Source organism: Scyliorhinus torazame, chromosome 16 (assembly GCF_047496885.1).
Source record: "Scyliorhinus torazame isolate Kashiwa2021f chromosome 16, sScyTor2.1, whole genome shotgun sequence".
NCBI lineage: Eukaryota > Metazoa > Chordata > Chondrichthyes > Carcharhiniformes > Scyliorhinidae > Scyliorhinus > Scyliorhinus torazame.
Window position 1 is genome coordinate 158,596,808 of NC_092722.1, and position 21,549 is coordinate 158,618,356.

Here is a 21,549-nt window from a genome sequence, read left to right on the forward strand (position 1 = left end):
ACATTATGTTACATTCAATATATTTATAGTCTTTGGATTGCAGAAATCAACAGACCAGCTCTGTGTTTCTTCATGCAGCTCACAGCAAAACACACAGACACTCCCAGCTGTGTTCTAAAACTGAAACTCAAAAAGGAGAAGTGAGCTCAGCTCCCCCCGCCCTCTGACATCACTTCAGTAATATGATCTGCTCTATTTCTTAAAGGTACTCTCACATGACAAAAGGCCTGAGCAGAGCAAATATCTTCTGAGTATTTCTAACTTACATTGGCTGCATTTATCGCATTCAGTGGCCTCATGAACCAAAACATTGGGGAGGTTTGTTGCAGGCTACCAAGAGGCTCCAAATGATAACATTACAATTATCTAAATCACTCTTATATTTTAAACATTATTTATTCTTGATCAACTAATATTTTAATAATTATGTACAATTTTTACAGCAGGTGACACGTCACCATTATCAGGTAAAGAAACGTTTTACATTCCTTATCTCTTGTTAAACGTTGAAGTTCTTCCTGGAAATGATAATTCGACAACTAGCAGTGTTAAACCTACAGTTATTAAAGAATCTGTCAGTAGATTTCATCATTCTTGGTTGATTAATCCAAGCTCAAGGAACAGACCAGTTTTTCAGCCTCAGGCCTTGCAGAGAAATGAAGGCCTGAGCAGGGCAAATGTCTTCTGATTATTTCTAACTTACATGGGCTGAATTTATCAAATTCAGTGACCTTATGGACCAAAACATTGGGGAGGTTTGATTCAGGCTACCAAGATACTCCAAATGAAAACAATACAATTATCTAAATCAATCCTATATTTTATTATTATTTATTCTTGATCAACCAATATTTGAATAATTACTTACACATTTTTTTCAGCAGGTGATACATCACCAGTATCAGGTAAAGAAATGTTTTACATTCATTATCTCTTGTCAAATGTTGAGGTACCTCATGGATAATTCGACAACTACCAGTGTAAAACTATCAGTTCCCAAGGAATTTGTCAATAGGTTTTATCATTCTTGGTTGATTAATCCAAGCTCGAGGAACAGACCAGTACTTCAGCATCAGGCCATAAGACCATAAGACATAGGAGCGAAAGTAAGGCCATTCGGCCCATCGAGTCCACTCCACCATTCAATCATGGCTGATTTCAACTCCATTTACCCGCTCTCTCTCCATAGCCCTTAATTCCTCGAGAAATCAAGAATTTATCAACTTCTGTCTTAAAGACACTCAACGTCCCGGCCTCCACCGCCCTCTGTGGCAATGAATTCCACAGACCCACCACTCTCTGGCTGAAGAAATTTCTCCTCATCTCTGTTCTAATGTGACTCCCTTTTATTCTAAGGCTGTGCCCCCGGGTCCTAGTCTCCCCTGCTAATGGAAACACCTTCCCTACGTCCACCCTATCTAAGCCATTCATTCTCTTGTAAGTTTCTATTAGATCTCCCCTCAACCTCCTAAACTCCAATGAATATAATCCCAGGATCTTCAGACGTTCATCGTATGTTAGGCCAACCATTCCTGGGATCATCCGTGGGAATCTCCGCTGGACCCGCTCCAGTGCCAGTATGTCCTTCCTGAGGTGTGGGGCCCAAATTTGCTCACAGTATTCTATTTATTGTAGTTTAGTCGGGCAGTATGGTCGGCGCGGGCTTGGAGGGCCGAAGGGCCTGTTCCTGTGCTGTACATTTCTTTGTTCTTTGTTCTTTGTAAATGGGGCCGAACTAATGCTTCATAAAGCTTCAGAAGTACATCCCTGCTTTTATATTCCAAGCCTCTTGAGATAAATGACAACATTGCATTTGCTTTCTTAATTACGGACTCAACCTGCAAGTTTACCTTTAGAGAATCCTTCAGCATTATGAATTTTGTCACCGTTTAGAAAATAGTCCACACGACTTCCGGTTGCGGCTATGCGGAGCTAAGCCGCACGAATCGGCAGCTCCCGCGAAGACGGACCTTCGGGCTCGATAGAAGAGCCCCAACGGGATTTTTTACACAGCCAACCCGTGGGGAAGAGAGGAGAGAGGTCCCCCACTAACCTGTATGGACCGGACCCGAGGCGAAACGGCCAAAAAAACGGCACTGGAGCAGCGGGAGAAGAAGGGTAAAATAAACAAAATGGCGGCGGCCGGGGACAAAGAAGAGATGCAAGAATTCATTAAGCGCTGCTTCGAGGAGCTGCGCAAGGAGATGGTGGCGCCGATGCTGGCAATAATTGAAGGACTTGGGGCAACCGAGAAAGCCCATGAGGTGAAGATCCAGGACATCCAGGACAAAGTGAGTGAGAATGAGGACGAGCTCTTGGGCCTGGCGGTGAAAGTGGAGCGGCACGAGGCGCTACACAAGACGTGGGCGGGAAGACTCGAAGACCTGGAGAACAGGTCGAGGAGAAACAATTTGAGGATCCTGGGTCTCCCAGAAGGAGTGGAGGGGGCCGACGCCGCGGCGTATGCGGGCACGATGATTGGGGCGCTGATGGGCGGCGAGGCCCCCCTGGGTTGCTGGAGCTGGAAGGGGCGCACCGGGTGCTGGCGAGGAAGTTCAAAGCAAACGAGCCACCAAGGGCGATGGTGGTGAGATTTCAACGGTTCACAGATAGAGAGAGGTTCCTGAAATGGGCCAAGAAGGAGCGGAGCAGCAAGTGGGACAATGCTGAGATTAGAATATACCCGGACTGGAGCACGGAGGTCGCTAAGCGGAGAGCGGGTTTCAACCGGGCCAAAGCGGTGCCGCATCGGAAAGGACTGAAATTTGGAATGTTGCAGCCAGCACGACTGTGGGTCACATATAACGGCCAACACTATTACTTCGAAACGCCCAAAGAGGCGTGGACCTTTATATTAACTGAAAAGTTGGACTCTAATTGAGGGATTGTGAGGGTGGGGGGTATTTGAGGGTTGAAGTATGATGGCGGTGGTATATAGGGGGTAAGCACGCGCAGGGAATGTTATATGGGCTGGGGACGAGAGACAAGGCCGCAACAGAAGCTGTGTCAGAGGGGGCGGGGCAGGCTCTGGAAAGCGCGGGGCTTTTCTCCCATGCGTGGGAAGAAAGGTGGGAGGGGGAGCGTAGGAACACCTACTGATGGGGAGATTCCCACACGGGGGGGTCAAAGGGATGGCGGGGGAAGCCAGGGTCAGCAGGCGTCAGCTGACTTACGGGAGTGATATGGGGGGAGCAAAAAAGCTAGACAGGGGTCTAGCGGGGGGTGGGGGGAGGGAAGGGGGGAGGGGGGGGAAACAGGGTTGCTGCTGCACTGGCCGAAAGGGAATGGGACACAGAAGAGGTGGCCGGGACGGAGGCGAGGGAGACGCGGACATGGGACTGGCCCAGAAAAGGAGATGGCTAGTCGCGGGGGGGGGGGGGGGGGGGGAGTGAGAGCCCCTCCAATCCGGCTGATAACGTGGAACGTGAGGGGCCTGAACGGACCGGTGAAGAGGGCTCGCGTGTTCGCGCACTTGAAGGGACTGTAGGTAGACGTGGCTATGCTCCAAGAGACACACCTGAAGGTGGCGGACCAGGTTAGGTTAAGAAGGGGATGGGTAGGACAGGTATTTCACTTGGGACTGGACGCAAAAACGGAGGGGTGGCAATTCTGGTGGGAAAACATGTGTCATTTGGGGCCAAGACTATCGTAGCGGACAATGGAGGGAGATACGTGATGGTGAGTGGCAGGTTGCAAGGGACGTGGGTGGTGTTGGTAAATGTATACGCCCCGAACTGGGATGATGCTGGATTTATGAAGCGCATGTTGGGGCGCATCCCGGACCTGGAGGTAGGACGACTGATAATGGGAGGGGACTTCAATACAGTACTGGACCCAGCACTAGACCGCTCCAGATCAAGGACGGGAAACAGGCCGGCGGCGGCCAGGGTGCTCAGGGGGTTTATGGACCAGATGTGGGGAGTGGACCCATGGAGGTTCGCAAGACCGCAGGCCAGGGAATTTTCTTTCTTCTCCCACGTGCACCAGGCATACTCCCGGATAGACTTCTTTGTGCTGGGCAGGGCGCTCATCCCGAGGGTGGAGGGGACGGAGTATTCGGCCATAGCCGTGTCGGACCATGCCCCGCACTGGGTGGAAGTGGGGCTGGGAGAGGAGAGGGACCATTGCCCGCTGTGGCGGTTGGATGTGGGACTGTTGGCAGATGAGGTGGTGTGTGGTAAGGTAAGGGGGTGTATTGAAAGGTACTTGGAGGCCAACGACAACGGGGAGGTGCGAGTGGAGGTAGTATGGGAGGCGTTGAAGGCGGTGATCAGGGGAGAGCTAATCTCCATCAGGGCTCATAGGGAGAAGACAGAGGGCAGGGAAAGGGAGAGGTTAACGGGGGAGATTTTGCGAGTGGACAGGAGATACGCAGAGGCCCCGAAGGAAAGATTACTTGGGGAAAGGCGACGGCTCCAGACGGAGTTTGACCTGTTGACCACGGGGAAGGCGGAGGCACAGTGGAGGAAGGCGCAGGGGGCGACCTACGAGTACGGGGAAAAGGTCAGTCGGATGCTGGCACACCAGCTCCGTAAGAGGGCGGCAGCGAGGGAAATAGGGGGAGTCAAAGATGGTGGGGGAGCTATGGTCCAGAGTGCAACGGAAATAAATAAGGTATTCAGGGCCTTCTACGAAGAGCTGTACAGATCCCAGCCCCCAGGGGGAGAAGAGGGGATGGGAAGATTCCTGGACCAACTGCGGTTCCCGAGGGTGGAGGAGCAAGAGGTGGCTGGTTTGGGGGCACCAATCGGGTTGGAGGAGCTGAGTAAGTGTTTGGGGAGCATGCAGGCGGGGAAGGCCCCGGGGCCGGACGGGTTCCCGGTGGAGTTCTATAGAAAGTATGTGGACCTTTTGGCCCCGCTACTAGTGAGGACATTTAACGAGGCAAGAGAGGAGGGGTCCCTGCCCCCAACAATGTCGGAGGCGACAATTTCCTTGATCCTGAAGCGAGACAAGGACCCACTGCAATGTGGATCGTACAGGCCGATTTCGCTCCTAAATGTGGACGCTAAGCTATTGGAAAAAGTGCTTGCCACGAGGATTGAGGCCTGTGTCCCGGGGGTGATACATGAGGACCAGATGGGATTTGTAAAGGGCAGGCAATTAAATATGAGTGTGTGGCGGCTCTTAAACGTGATAATGATGCCATCGGAGGAGGGAGAGGCGGAGATAGTGGCAGCATTGGACGCGGAAAAGGCCTTTGACCGAGTTGAGTGGGAGTACCTCTGGGAGGTGTTGCGCAGGTTTGGGTTCGGGGGAGGGTTTATTAGCTGGGTTAAGCTCCTTTACAGCGCCCCGGTGGCGAGTGTGGTGACGAACCGGCGGAGGTCGGAGTACTTTCGGCTGTACCGAGGAACGAGGCAGGGGTGCCCTTTGTCCCCCCTGTTGTTTGCATTGCCGATCGAACCCTTGGCCATATCACTGAGGGAGTCAAAAAATGGAGGGGGGTGGTCCGCGGGGGGGAAAGAGCATCGGGTGTCGCTATGCGCGGACGACCTGCTGCTGTATGTGGTGGACCCAATGGAGGGGATGGTGGAGGTCATGCAGACTTTGAGGGAGTTTGGGGAGTTCTCGGGCTATAAGCTCAATGTAGGGAAGAGCGAGCTTTTTGTACTACAGGCAGGGGACCAAGAAAGAGGGATAGGGGACCTACCACTGAGGAGGGCGGAGGGGAGTTTTCGGTATCTAGGGATCCAGATAGCCAGGAGCTGGGGGGCCCTACACAAACTGAATCTGACGAGGTTGGTGGACCAAATAGAGGTGGACTTCAAAAGATGGGACATGTTGCCGCTCTCGTTGGCGGGTAAAGTGCAGTCGGTAAAAATGGTGGTCCTTCCGAGGTTTTTGTTTGTGTTCCAGTGACTCCCCATCGTGATCACCAAAGGCTTTTTCAAGAGAGTAGGTAGGAGTATTATGGGGTTTGTGTGGGCGAACAAAACCCCGAGGGTAAGGAGAGGGTACATGGAGCGCAGTAGGGACCGAGGAGGGCTGGCGCTGCCAAACCTAGGGAGCTACTACTGGGCAGCTAACGTGGCGATGATCCGTAAGTGGGTTATGGAGGGAGAGGGGGCGGCATGGAAGAGGATGGAGATGGCGTCCTGCAAAGAAACGAGCTTGGCGTTGCCACTCTCGCCATCAAAGTACACCACGAGCCCGGTGGTGGCGACAACGTTAAGGATCTGGGGCCAGTGGAGATGGCATAGGGGTGCAGTGGGAGCCTCGGTGTGGTCCCCGATCAGGGGTAACCACCGGTTTGTCCCGGGGAAGATGGACGGGGGTTCCAGGGCTGGCATAGGCGGGGATTAGAAGAATGGGGAACCTGTTCATCGACGGGACATTTGCGAGCCTAGGGGCACTGGAGGAGAAGTTTGAGCTACCCCCGGGAAATGCCTTTAGATATATGCAGGTGAGGGCTTTTGTGAGGCGACAGGTCAGGGAATTCCCGCTGCTCCCGACACAGGAAATTCAAGACAGGGTGATCTCGGGTGTATGGGTCGGGCAGGGCAAGGTTTCGGCAATACACCGAGAGATGAAAGAAGAGGGGGAAGCGCGAGCAGAAGAGTTGAAGGGTAAATGGGAGGAGGAGTTGGGGGAAGAGATCGAGGAAGGTTTGTGGGCTGATGCCCTGGGTAGGGTCAATTCCTCCTCCTCATGTGCCAGGCTCAGCCTGATACAATTTAAGGTGGTGCACAGAGCACACTTGACGGGGGCGAGGTTGAGTAGGTTCTTTGGGGTAGAGGACAGATGTGGAAGGTGTTCAGGGAGTCCGGCGAACCATGTCCATATGTTTTGGTCATGCCCGGCACTGGAGGGGTTCTGGAGAGGAGTGGCGGGAGCAATATCTCAGGTGGTGAAAGTCCGGGTCAAGCCAAGCTGGGGGCTAGCAATATTTGGAGTAGTGGACGAGCCGGGAGTGCAGGAGGCGAAAGAGGCCGGCATTCTGGCCTTTGCGTCCCTAGTAGCCCGGCGAAGGATCTTGCTAATGTGGAAGGAGGCGAAGCCCCCTAGCGTGGAGGCCTGGACAAACGACATGGCTGAGTTCATAAAGTTGGAAAGGATTAAGTTTGCCTTAAGGGGGTCTGCGCAGGGGTTCTACAGGCGGTGGCAACCGTTCTTAGACTACCTCGTGGAGCGTTAGAGGAAGGTTGGTCAGCAGCAGCAGCAACCCTGGGGGGGGCGGAGGGGAGGGGGGAACGAGAGATTGTTTGAGGGGACGGACGAGCGGGGGATAACATGGAGGGTGGGGGAAACTGGCACGAACGGGCAAGAGCCAGTGTATAAAGCTCTGTAAGTATATCATCTTACCATGTATATATCTTGCTCAGGGCGATTTTGCGTTATTTTGTTACGGGGGGGGGGGGGTTTATTGTTTGTAAGGGGAAAAAATAGTTTTGTTTTGTTAAAAAACTTTAATAAATATATTTTTTTTAAAAAAGAAAATAGTCCATGCCTCTATTCTTTTTTCCAAAGTGCAAAACCTCGCACTTGCCCACGTTGAATTTCATCAGCCATTTCTTGGATCACTCTCCTAAACTGTCTAAATCTTTCTGCCTTGCAGACAATGGAAGGCCTGAGCAGGGCAAATGTCTTCTGAGTATTTCTAACCTACATGGGCTGAATTTATCAAATTCAGTGGCCTTATGGACCAACACATTGGGGAGAATTGGTGCAGGCTACCAAGAGGCTTCAAATGATAACATTACAATTATCTAAATCAATCTTATATTTTATAATTATTTATTCTTGATCAACTAATATTTGAATAATTATTTCCACATTTGTTTCAGCAGGTGACAAGTCACCAGTATTCGGTAAAGAAACTTTTTACTTCTCATCTCTTGTCAAATGTTGAGGTACTTCTTGGAAATGATAATTCGACAACTAGCAGTGTAAAACCTCCAGTTTCCAGTCAATCTGTCAATAGATTTCATCATTCTTGGTTGATTAATCCAAGCTCGAAGATCAGACCAGCGGCTAGATTCTTCGAAAAGGGGGCGAAGTGTTGATGCCGTTGTGAAACTCCACGGTTTTGTCATCGGGCCCCCAGGTGGAGCAATTCAACGGCCCACAAGGGGCTACCATGGGCGGAATGTGAAGTGCCCAAGGGAGCGGCCGCCGATTTGCCGGGTCCGTCATTGACACAACGCCGCGGCTGCACATAACCATTCTTCCCCCCACACAGATAGCAGGAAAGATGGCCGCCAGAAGTGCTGCCCCGCGATTTAGGGATGGCGAGTTGGAGACCCTCCTGGACGATGTGGAGGGCAGGAGGCTAATACTGTAGCCCGGGCCTGGATGGAGGTCAGCAGGCGCCGCTGTTCGGCATGTCTGGGCCGAGGTGGCAGACGCCACCAGCGCCGTCGGGGCGGTGGCTCGGACTGCAGACCAGTGCAGAAAGAAACTGCACAACCTACTCAGGTCAGCCAGGGTGAGTACCCAGCACTGTGCCCCTGGTAGCAGCCACCCTACCACTCTCCCACACACACATGTGACCCCCCCCCAGGGGGATGGCCCCATCCACACCCTGACCCATGGCTGCACCCACCCATGCCATCCACAATGGCCGTGTGCACCAATGCCATCAGAGACCCAAACCCTGGGCTGCATGCCATGGACCGTCCAACACTGTTGCTGTTGTTTTTGCCCCCCCCCCCCCTTCTCCACCCAGGAAAAGTCTGCGCATAACTGCCGGGAGTGGGAGCAGACCGGAGGGGGACTACCAGAACTGTGTCCCCTCATCGTGCCCGAGCAGAGAGCACAGGACATTGTTGGCGGGCCGGAGGAGTGGGACGTCGCCGATGTGGAGGTTGGAGACGTGCCACCCCCCTGCCTGTTTGTGGCTCTGCACAACACATGTGTGCCCCCCCCCACCCCCTGATCCCCCCCTCACCCCCCCCCACCACCCCCCTCTCACCCCCCGTCCCCCCTCACCACCTCACTCCTCACCCCCGTCCATCTGTCTAACCATACATACTGTCTTGTGTCTTTCAGGACTAGCCGGCGATGGGCCTGGCCCATCCGGCGCATCCTGCCCTCATCCAGTGCCAGGGCCTGTGCCCCCCAGCAACCCACGCACCGACAGGGAGAGCAGCCGGAACACCAACCCTCTACCCGAGATGAGCCAGGACACCACGACCCAGGGGACAGACACACAGGGGACAGACACACAGGACACCACGACCCAGAGGACAGACACACAGGGAACAGACACAGCACACCACGACACGACCAACACACAGGGGACAGACACACAGGACACCACAACACGGGACAGACACACAGCACACCATGCCACAGGAGACCCTGGACTTCGGGTCCGATGAAGACATTCCGGCACTGCTAACTCCAACACCATCCATCATCTCAGACACTATCGCCTCGGTTGGGCTATTTAGTAAGGAGGCTTCTGGGTCACTCACTGGTACGCACCACACAGCCGCTCCGGCACAGCAGGTAGAGGTAGGAGCAGCCGAGGAGCCGGACGGAGGGCAGCCCTGCCCCAGCAAACAGCTGCCGCCCAGACGGGTCCCGGGTTCCTGAAATATCCATTCCCACCCATAGTTCACGTGGAGTCAGAGACCTAGGAGCCAGAGGAGGGGATGATGGCCGACTTCCAGCACCTGCAGACGCAAATGGAGGAGTACAACCGCCTGCATGAGCAGGGAGTGGTGCCGGTCATGCTTGCCACCCAGGCCAAAATCGCACGGGTGGCGTCCACGGTGGAGGCAGTGGGGGTGACGGTGTCGGACATGGGTCAGGTTTTGCAAGGTCTGGGGCATTCTGTGCAGTCGGGGCCACGGCCCAGGACAGGGCTGCCCACTCACAGGCAGCCGTGTGCCAGATTGCAGCAGGGCTCCTCAGTGTGGCCCAGTCACAGCAGGTCATGGCTGAGAGTATCGGCGCCATTGCCCAGGTGCTGGCCAGCGTTGCACACACTCAGAGGGAGATGGCCCAGTCCCAGGCAGGGATGGGCTTCTCCCTGTACTCCATGGCCGCAAACATACAGACCCTGGTCGATACCAGAGCGGTCTTCCAGGACTGGCAGTGCCAAGTGTCGGGGGAGCCACGGGGTTTGGCTCCACTCGCACCCCCGCCCCATGGAGAAGCTCGGTGGCCATCGGGCGCCCCGAGGGAGGAGGAGGTGATGGGGCCCATGCCGGTGACTCCTGCGGTGGAGGTGCCAGAACAGCGCCGCACCTCGGACCCCTCCCCCTCAGGGCCGCCCCAGGAAACGTGGGCCAACAGGGACCCTAGTCTCAGCGCAGGGGTCTCAGCAGACCGCCACCTCTCCTGCAGTACCGTCTGGAGAACCACCTAGGCATAGTGTTAGGGCCCATAAGGCCAGAAAGTTATATACCAGTTAAGTTGGCACGGGTGCAGGGCACAGTTTAGTTATAGGGGCTCAGGCACAAACTGTATATATCTCTTCACATTAAACATCTGTTAACACCATTGAAAGCTGCCTTTGTGCTCTGTCTGATGGGTGCGGGGATGCAGTGGTAAGTGATGGGCACTGTGGGTGAGGGGTGGTGGATGAGTGAGGCCAGTTGGTGGGCCCTGCAGCCCCCTCTCCCCCGACCGTCCCCATCACCCCGTCCCCAGCTTTTAAAAAATAAATTAAAAACATTTTATTAAAGGTTTTCATAAAATATCAATAACAAAATGAGAAAGAAAAAAGAACCCAACAGGGTTAAGTACAAAACACAATCTTAAAAAGCAACCCCCCAAACCCCTCCCCCCGGTACATAAATAATAAATTAACATTAACACCCCGACTTAACACAACAAGTATATACACCCCCTCAGACCCTCCAGTGTAAATAACATAAACAAAAATAAAGTAAACCCCCCACCCCCGAGCTGCTGCTGCCATTGACCAATGTCTATCGTTCTGTCAGAAAGTCGAAGAACGGTTGCCACCGCCTAAAGAACCCTTGTACCGACCCTCTCAAGGCAAATCTCACCCTCTCCAATTTAATGAACCCTGCCATATCGCTGATCCAGGATTCCACGCTTGAAGGCCTCGCATCTTTCCACTGAAGGAGAATCCTTCGCCGGGCTACCAGGGACGCAAAGGCCAGAATTCCGGCCTCTTTCGCCTCCTGCACTCCCGGCTCCTCTGCCACCCCAAATATTGCGAGCCCCCAGCCCGGTTTGACCCTGGATCCTACCACCCTCGACACCGTCCTCGCTACGCCCTTCAAAAATTCCAACAGCGCTGGGTAGGCCCAGAACATATGGGTGTGATTTTCTGGGCTCCCTGAGCACCTAACACACTTCCCCTCCCCTCCAAAGAACCGGCTCATCCTTGTCCCGGTCATGTGTGCCCTGTGCAGCACCTCAAACTGTATGAGGCTGAGCCTCGCGCACGAAGAGGAAGAATTCACCCTCCCTAGGGCATCTGCCCACGTGCCCTCTTCAATCTCCTCTCCCAACTCCTCCTCCCACTTACCTTTCAACTCCACCACCGAGGCCTCCTCCTCCTCCTGCATCACCTGGTAAGTTTCCGAGATCTTCCCCACTCCCACCCACCCCCCCAAAAGTACCCTGTCCTGTACTGTGTGTGGCAGTAGTCGCGGGAATTCCACCACCTGCCGTCTGGCAAACTCCCTTACTTGTAAGTACCTGAAGGTGTTCCCCAGGGGGAGCCCGTACTTCTCCTCCAGCTCACCCAAGCTCGCGAACTTCCTGTCCACAAACAGGTCCCCCAACTTTCATATCCCTGCCCTGTGCCATCCCGAAAACCCTCCACCTGTTCTTCCTGGGGCAAACCGGTGGTTCCCCCTTAATGGGGTCCACGCCGAGGCCCCAACTTCCCCCCTATGCCGCCTCCACTGCCCCCAAATTTTGAGGGCCGCCACCACCATCGGGCTCGTGGTATACCTCCTTGGAGGGAGCGGCAGCGGCGCAGTTGCCAGCGCCCACAGATTCGTACCCACACAGGACGCCGTCTCCAGCCTCTTCCATGCAGCCCCCTCCCCCTCCATCACCCACTTGCGCACCATCGTCGCATTTGCGGCCCAGTAGTACCCACAGAGGTTGGGCAGCGCCAGCCCCCCCCCCCTATCTCTACTCCGCTCCAGGAACACCCTTCTCACCCTCGGAGTCCCTCGCGCCCACACAAACCCCATTATACTCCTGTTAACCCGCCTGAAAAAAGCCTTCGGGATAAACACGGGGAGACACTGGAACAGGAACAAAAACCTTGGGAGCGCCGTCATTTTGATTGACTGCACCCTACCCGTCAAGGACAGCGGCAACGCGTCCCACCTCTTGAACTCCTCCTCCATTTGCTCCACCAGCCTTGTAAAGTTAAGCCTATGCAGGGCCCCCCAGCTCCTGGCCACCTGGACCCCCAAATATCTGAAGCTCCTCTCCGCCTTTTTTAGTGGGAGCTCGCCAATCCCCCTCTCCTGGTCCCCTCGCTGAGCTACGAACAGCTCGCTCTTCCCCATATTGAGCTTGTACCCCGACAAGTCCCCGAATTCCCTAAGGATCCTCATTACCTCTGGCATTCCTCCCACCAGGTTCGCCACATACCGCAGCAGGTCATCCGCATAAAGCGACACCCTATGCTCCTCCCCACCCCGCACCAACCCCCTCCAGTTCCTCGACTCTCTCAGTGCCATAGCCAGGGGTTCAAACGCCAGTGCGAAGAGCAGGGGGGACAGGGGACACCCCTGTCTCGTCCCTCGGTGCAACCAAAAGTACTCGGACCTCTTCCTATTTGTGGCCACACTCGCCATCGGGACCTCATACAACAGCCTAACCCACCTGACAAACCCCTCCCCAAACCCAAACCTCTTCAGTACCTCCCACAGGTACCCCCACTCTACCCTATCGAAGGCTTTCTCAGCGTCCATCGCCACCACTATCTCCGCCTCCCCCTCCCTCGCCGGCATCATGATAACGTTCAAAAGCCTCCGCACATTCGCGTTCAACTGTCTCCCCTTCACAAACCCCGTCTGGTCTTCATGGATGATCTGCGGCACACAATCCTCAATCCTCGTGGCTAAGACCTTCGCCAGCACCTTGGCATCTACATTTAGCAAGGAAATTGGTCTGTAAGACCCACATTGCAGGGGACCCTTGTCCCGCTCCAGGATCAAGGAGATCAGTGCCCGGGACATCGTCGGGGGTAAAGCCCCCCCCCCCCTTGCCTCATTAAAGTTCCTAACTAACAGCGGGCCCAACAGGTCCATATATTTTTTATAGAATTCGACCGGGAAACCATCCGGCCCCGGTGCCTTCCCCGCCTGCATGCTTCCTATCCCTTTGATCAGCTCCTCCAGCCCAATCGGGGCCCCCAGTCCCGCCACCAGTCCCTCTTCCACCTTTGGAAACCTCAATTGGTCCCGGAAATGGCCCATCCCTCCCTCCTCCCGTGGGGGCTCGGATGGGTACAATTCCTCGTAGAAGTCCCTGAAGACCCCATTGATGCCAACCCCACTCGGCACCACGCTCCCTCCCCTGTCCTTAACTCCCCCTATCTCCCTAGCTGCGTCTCGCTTCCGAAGCTGATGCGCCAGCATCCGGCTTGCCTTTTCCCCATACTCGTAGACCGCCCCCTGGGCCTTCCTCCACTGCACCTCCGTCTTCCTGGTGGTCACCAGGTCGAATTCGGCCTGGAGGCTGCGCCTCTTCCTCAACAATCCTTCCTCAGGCTCTTCCGCAGACCTGCTGTCTACCCTCACCATCTCCCCCACCAGCCTCTCCCTCTCCCCCCGCTCCCTCCACTCCTTGTGGGCCCTAATAGAGATCAGCTCTCCCCTCACCACCGCCTTCAGTGCCTCCCATACCATCCCCACTCGGACCTCCCCGTTGTCTTTGGTCTCCAAGTACCTCTCGATACTTCCTCGGACCCGCTCGCTCACCTCCTCGTCCGCTAACAGCCCCACCTCCAAGCGCCACAGCGGGCGCTGGTCCCTCTCCTCCCCCACCTCCAAGTCCACCCAATGCGGGGCGTGGTCCGAAATGGCTATTGCCGAATACTCGGTATCCTCTACTCTTGCTATCAGCGCCCTACTCAAAATGAAAAAGTCGATTCGAGAATAAACCTTATGGACATGTGAGAAGAATGAAAGTTCCCTAGCCCCCGGCCTTGCAAATCTCCAAGGGTCCACCCCTCCCATTTGGTCCATAAATCCCCTCAACACTCTAGCCGCCGCCGGCTTCCTACCCGTCCTAGACCTGGAGCGATCCAGTGCCGGATCCAACACCGTGTTAAAGTCTCCCCCCATTATCAGGCCCCCCACTTCCAAGTCTGGGATCCGACCCAACATACGCCGCATAAAACCCGCATCGTCCCAGTTCGGAGCATACACATTGACCAATACCACCCTCTCTCCCTGCAACTTACCACTTACCATTATGTACCTACCGCCATTATCTGCCACAATGCTCGCACCTCGAATGACACCTTCTTTCCCACCAAGATCGCCACCCCTTGATTTTTGGCATCTAGCCCCGAGTGAAACACCTGACCTACCCACCCTTTCCTCAGTCTTACCTGGTCTGCCACCTTCAGGTGTGTCTCCTGGAGCATAACCACATCCGCCTTGAGCCCCTTCAGGTGCGCGAACACGCGGGCCCACTTAACCAGCCCATTCAGTCCCTTTACAGTCCAGGTTATCAGCCGGATCAGGGGGCTACCCGCCCCCCTCCCCTGCCGACTAGCCATGACCCCTCCTTGGCCAGCCACGCGCCCGCACCCCACACCCGGCCCGTTCCCCACAGCGGCATACCCCCGTCTCGACCCCCTCCCACTCGCTCCAGCTCCTGCTTGCCCCCCCCCCCCGAACCAAAAATAGGCATAACATATCCACCGCAGTCCCCAATCGCCCATCCCGACCCTCCGTCTGTGTCCAGCTTCTCGGCCTGAACAAAGGCCCACGCATCCTCCGGAAACTCAAAATAATGGTGCCGGTCCTTGTTGGTAACCCACAGTCACGCCGGCTGCGACATGCCAAACTTCACCCCCTTCCTGTGCCGCACCGCCTTCGCTCGATTGTACCCGGCCCTCCTCTTCGCCATCTCCGCACCCCAGTCCTGATATATCCGAACCTCCGCATTCTCCCACCTGCTGCTCCTCTCCTTCTTGGCCCACCTGAGCACACACTCCCGATCGACGAACCGATGGAACCGCACGAGCACCGCCCGCGGAGGCTCGTTAGCCTTGGGCCTCCTCGCCAACACTCTATGAGCCCCTTCCAGCTCCAGGGGCCCCTGGAAGGACCCCGCTCCCATCAGCGAGTTCAACATGGTGACCACATAGGCCCCCATGTCCGGCCCCTCCAGCCCCTCTGGGAGGCCCAGAATCCACAGATTCTTCCGCCTTGACCGATTCTCCAGCTTCTCGAACCGCTCCTGCCATTTCTTGTGAAGCGTCTCGTGCGCCTCCACCTTGACCGCCAGGCCTATGATCTCGTCCTCATTGTCAGAGATCTTTTGTCGAGCCTTTTGGATTGTCACCCCCTGGGCCGTCTGAGTCTCCAGCAGCTTATCAACAGAAGCCTTCATCGGCTCTAGCAGGTCCATTTTAATCTCTCTGAGGCAGCGCTGGATACCCTCCTGTTGCTCCTCCGCCCACTGCCTCCATGCTGCCTGGTCTCCGCCCGTCGCCATTTTGTCCTTCTTCCCTCCCTTCTTCTGGTCCACCACCTTTTTTGTCGCCCCGCTCCTAGTTAAAGCCATATACTGACGGGGAGCTATTATTAGCTCCTTCCCACACCGGGAAATGTCGAGAAAGTGCCCTTGGTGGCCCTGAATAGAGCCCAAATGTCCGTTTTTGCGGGAGCCGCCGAATGTGCGACTTAGCTCCGCATAGCCGCAACCGGACGTCTCGAGAGGGAATCCTTTTGGCAGTGTTCGCTTCACCAATCTGCCCCAAAAAGTCTGTGGAATCTCCTGAAAAAGGTCTGAGAGTCCGTTCCAGACGGAGGCTGCCGAATGCGCAACCTACTCCTCCATGGCTGCCACCGGAAGCCTCGTCCCTGCTTCTTCAATGGCCTTCGTAGATCTTTTATAGAGGTCCTCAAGTCAGCTTGCAGCTTTAAGCTTGCCCTTCCCCCGCCTGCATGCTGGAAGAGGCCCCTCTCTCCCCTGCAGTTACAACCAAATCTTTCACTGTTTCTGCCGGGTCTGGAAGCCAAAAGACACAACACTCCTGGGGGACAGTGTCAGGGGAATGCTGCAGTCTTCTTCCCACACCGGGAAATGTCAAACAAATGCCGTGGGGGCCCTGTAAAAGAGCCCAAAGCTCCGTTCCAAGCGAGAGCTAACGAATATGCGATCTAGCTCTGCATAGCCGCACCCGGAAGTCCACCCCGTCCCCAGCTATTCGACAGGGCCATGTGATGAACTGGCCAGTTCGCATGCAGGTATCACACAGGTGGGAGGAGCTACTGTGGGTATGAGTCAGACATTGTCTAATGATGTTGAGCATGGAGCTCATCGCAGAGCGGGCTGTCATTACCCTCCATCCCATGGACCAGACCAGCTGTCACTGTCAACCCAGTGCCCCCAGCTCATTGTGCCGCAGGTGTATATATAATGGAAGGGTGGTGTGCATGGGGGTGGTTCGGTGGTGCGGTAGTTTAGGGTGGTCGGTCGTATGGGTGGTGAGGGTGGTCGGTGGTGTGGGAGGTGAGGGTGGTCGGTGGTGAAGGGGTGTGGTATCCCCATTCCCCCCCCCCCCCCACCACTAGTTGGTGAAACGTGCGTCGACCAAAGCGTCCCATGCTCGCTGGCCCGGCTAATGGAGTAGTGCGGCCTCTCGTGCATGGCCAGCCCCCATGTCCCGTCCATTGTCCCTCTCCCTCTTATCCTCCTGATCTGGCGAGGCCTGCCCTCTCCCCCCGGCTATGGGATGTTGTGGAGGACGCAGCAGACCACAACGATGCGGCCGACTCTGCTTGTCTCGTACCGAAGAGCCCCTCCAGAGCGGTCCATGCACCTGAAGCACATCTTCAGCACCCCGAAGCACCTCTCCACCACACCCCTGGTCACACAATGGGCATCATTGCAGCAGTCTCCGCTTCGGTCTGTCGTCTCCGTACAGGCGACAACAGCCACGACAGCAACGGGTAACTCTTGTCGCCCATCAACCAGCCCCGCAGCCGGGGTGGTGTCCCTCGAACATCTCGGGAATCAATGATTGTGCCTTCACGAACGGGTCATGCACTCATCTTACATTTATCATCTCTTGTCAAAAGTCAAAAGGAATATAATGAAACATATAGGACGGGATTCTCCCCTAACCCCGGGGGGGGCCGTACCGGCGCCGAAGAGTGGCGTGAACCACTCCTTCTGGGGCTATGCCGGCGGCGGCGGGTTTGGCGCCGCGTCAGCTGGCGCCGAAGGGCCTCCCCCGGCCGGCGCGAGTTGACGCATGCGCGGGAGCGCCAGCGTGTACTGCCGTCATCCCAGCACATGCGCAGGGGGATTCTTCTCTGCGCCGGCCATGGCGAACTGTTACAGCTGCCGGTGCGGAGGGAAAGAGTGCCCCCACGGCATAGGCCCGCCCGCGGATCGGTGGGCCCCGATTGCGAGGCAGGCCACCGTGGGGGCCCCCCGGGGTCAGATCCCCCCACGCCCCCCCGAGGACTCCGCAGGCCGCCCGCCTGTATGGACCTGGTTTGATTTACGCCGGCGGGACTGGCCGAAACGGGCGGCCACTCGGCCCATCGCGGAGCGGAGAATCGCCCGGGGGGGGGGGGGGGGGGGGGGGGCGCTGCCAACGGCCCCCGACCGGCGCGACGAGATTCCTGCCCCCGCCGAAAAACCGCCGCCGGAGAATCCGGCAGCCGGTGGGGGGTCGGAGAATCCCGCCCATAATTTTACTGGATCAGAATGATTGATTTGTTTTCCTTTACATCATTCCCTACACACCATTCATTCTCCCCTTTGTTTCTGAAGCTATTTTGACCAAGTAATCTTTCCTTGTGTGTGAGTCCGGTTCTGAATTCTGGTCGGTTGCTCACGGCCACAGACTACAATTTGTATTTCTTAATGTTATACAAATGTCGCTGGTCCAGGTGCAGGTGATGTTGTAAATATGTTACAGATGTAAATAAGAAAATAGATTTGAATAATGAAATTATTATGGACAAGCTCTCCGTATACACAGGATCTGCTCAGACGAGGAGGAGCGTAACGGTTATCTACAGACGTTGAAAGATGCCCTCGTACGAACGGGATATGGCGCTCGACTCATCGATCGACAGTTCCAATGCGTCACAGCAAAAAACCGCACCAACCTCCTCAGAAGACAAACATGGGACACAACCGACAGAATACCCTTCGTCGTCCAGTACTTTCCCGGAGCGGAGAAAATATGACATCTTCTTCACAGCCTTCAACACGTCATCGATGAAGATGAACATCTTGCCAAGGTCATCCCCACACCCCCACTACTTGCCTTCAAACAACCGCGCAACCTCAAACAAACCATTGTTTGCTGCAAACTACCCAGCCTTCAGAACAGTGACCACGACACCACACAACCCTGCCATGGCAATCTCTGCAAGACGTGCCAGATCATCGACATGGATACCACCATTACACGTGAGAACACCACCCACCAGGTACACGGTACATATTCGTGCGACTCGGCCAACGTTGTCTACCTCATACGCTGCAGGAAAGGATGTCCCGAAGCGTGGTACATTGGCGAGACCATGCAGACGCTGCGACAACGAATGAACGGACATCGTGCGACAATCACCAGGCAGGAATGTTCCCTTCCAGTCGGGGAACACTTCAGCAGTCTAGGACATTCAGCCTCTGATCTCCGGGTAAGCGTTCTCCAAGGCGGCCTTCAGGACGCGCGACAACGCAGAATCGCCGAGCAGAAGCTTATAGCCAAGTTCCGCACACATGAGTGCGGCCTCAACCGGGACCTGGGATTCATGTCGCATTACATTCATCCCCCACCATCTGGCCTGCGAAATCCTACCAACTGTCCTGGCTTGACACAATTCACACCTCTTTAACATGGGGTTACCCCATCTCTGGATCTGTAAAGATTTAATCACCTGCTAATGCTCACATTCCAAGCATTGTCTGGCATCTTTGAATCTGTCTATATATATATGTTTCTGGAACATACCTCTTCATTCACCTGAGGAAGGAGCAGCGCTCCGAATGCTAGTGACATCGAAACAAACCTGTTGGACTTTAACCTGGTGTTGTAAAACTTCTTACTATGCTAAACCATTTATAGCTTTAAAGACGTCTACCGAATCACTTGTGGGTTTGTTGGGCAGTGATGCTGCTACACGCCTAGATCCCTTAGCTCCTTCAGCCCATTCAGCTGCTTTTTTAAATTATTTAAGGTGTAAGTGATGATTCTATTTTTCTTGCCGCAGTGTCTCAATTCACATTTATGTACATTAAAGATAATTTTCCCCATAATGGCCCGGTCTTTAGTTTTTCTCATTTCTTCTTGTACTATGTTGCATATTCAGCAGTGGTAGCAAAATACTCGCTGATTTGGCATCATTGGCAAATTTTGCTTTTTTGTTACTTATTTCTAAGTCCAAATCGTGACTGCCAATGTTTCCAGCACTGATCATTGAGGAACACCACTTTCTTTGAAAAAAACATTTAATTGAGGGCATTTTAAATATGTACGTAACCCAAAAAAACAAAACCAACCCGACAACAGGCAACAAACCCATCCCTCCCTGAGCCCCAATAAATGCCCCCCAATAAACACCCCCCACTCACCAGACACCCGCCTCCCTTTTCCAGTTTTTCACCCCACCCAAACAGGAAATAAAACAAACTCCCCCCTCCGCCCCACTGCCCCCTACTGACGACTCAAAATGTCTCAAAGAAGTCAAAGTGAGCCCCTCCTCTGCCCCTTGAATGGCAAACCTGGGGCTATCTCTACCCCCAAAATCTTTGATATTCCATCTGAATATCCCTTCCAAAACCGCTGAACCGCGACATGCCCAAAGCATATGCACATGGTTCGCCGGCCGCTCCGCACGCCACCACACCTATCCTCTACCCCGGAAAGAACCGACTCATCCTGGACACCATCTGTGGGCTCTAAGCACCACCTTATATTGGATATGGCTTAGTCTAGCACACAATGAGTTTGCATTCACCCTCCGCAGAGCTTCCCTCCACACTCAGGCCCCCAACGATCCACTCAACTCCTCCTCCCTAACGCCTCCATGGGAACACTCTCACTCTTCATCAATTCCCCATACATGTCCGCAACCCTGCCCTCCCCTATTTTCACCTCAGACAGAAGCTAAACCGGCAGTATCGGAAACGATGGAAACTCCTTCCTCACAAAGTCCCGAACCTGCAGAAACATGAATCCATTCCCCATTGGTAATTGGTCCAGTTCTGCCAGCAGGTCTGCAAACTTCCCTCTCACAAACAAATCCCTAAAGCATTATATCCCCACCTGCAGCCACCCCTGGAACCTTGCATCCAACCCCGTCGGCGTCCACAGAGACATGCCTTCCAATCCAAAATGCTGCTCACACTGGTTCCAAACCCTCAGTGCTGATTACACCACCGGACTGGTGGAGTACCTGACCATCGAGAACAGAAGGGGTGCCTACAACAGTGTCCTTAGACTAGTCCCCTTACACGAGGCCACCTCCATCCGCCCCTAAATCGACAACTCCTCCACTGCCCATTTCCTAACCATTGCAATATTTGCTGCTCAGTAATAGCTCAGCAAGCTCAGCAATGCTATTCACCCCCGCCTCTCCCCCCTCCCCCAGTCGATACCTCCACAAGAACACCCTTCTAATCCAAAGAGCCTTCGCCTCCCACACAAACCTTAAGATCATCCCACTAATCTATCTAAAAAAGGGCTTGGGAACAAAAATTGGGAGGTTCTGGATCACAAACCCTCAGAATGTCCTTCACCAACCTCAACCTCTCATCCTGCTGCACTCTCTCCCTCTGTGCCCGAGTCACTATAAATTCCCCCTCACCACCGCTTTCAGCGGCGCCTACAGCATGGAGGCGGAAACCTCCCCACCTTATTCTGCTCCACATAACTCCAGATGGCCACCTTCACTCTTTTGTAAACCCCCTTATCCGCCAATAACCCCACATTCAACCCACTGCGGCCGCTGAGCTTCCCCCTGCACCACCCGCTAGTCCACCAAATGCAGCATGTGGTCATAGACCACAATCGGCAAATACTCCAATCCAACCACCCCTGCCAACAATGCCTTACCTAAAACAACAAAATCAACCCGGGAGGACACCATGTGCACGTTCGAGAAATACAAAAACTCCTTTGCCTTCAGCCCCTCAAACCACCATGGGCCTGCACCCCCCCCCCAACACAACAGCTCCTTTGCCATGGTCAAAACCTTCAGGGACCTAGGGATGACTGGTCCAACCTAGGATCCAGCATCGTATTAAAATCACCCTCCATAATCAGCTGTAGCATGTCCAGGTCCAAAGTCTTAGCTAAAACCCACCTCACAAAATCCACATGGTCCCAATTTGGGCCACTTACATTCACTAGCACCACAGGCACTGCAGCTTCCCATTAACTATCACAAACCT

General features: G+C 54.7%; 1 protein-coding gene and 1 long non-coding RNA gene across 2 annotated transcripts in view; both read left to right on the forward strand.

The window, feature by feature from the left end:
* The window catches only part of LOC140393168 (cubilin-like), a 367,012-nt gene that overhangs the window by 22,240 nt on the left and 323,223 nt on the right, over window positions 1-21,549 (forward strand). The window lies entirely within an intron of this gene.
* Window positions 878-19,031, forward strand: LOC140393169 (uncharacterized). The gene is made up of 3 exons (XR_011935511.1): window positions 878-905; window positions 7,788-7,811; window positions 18,128-19,031. It is a non-coding gene; the product is annotated as an uncharacterized lncRNA (long non-coding RNA).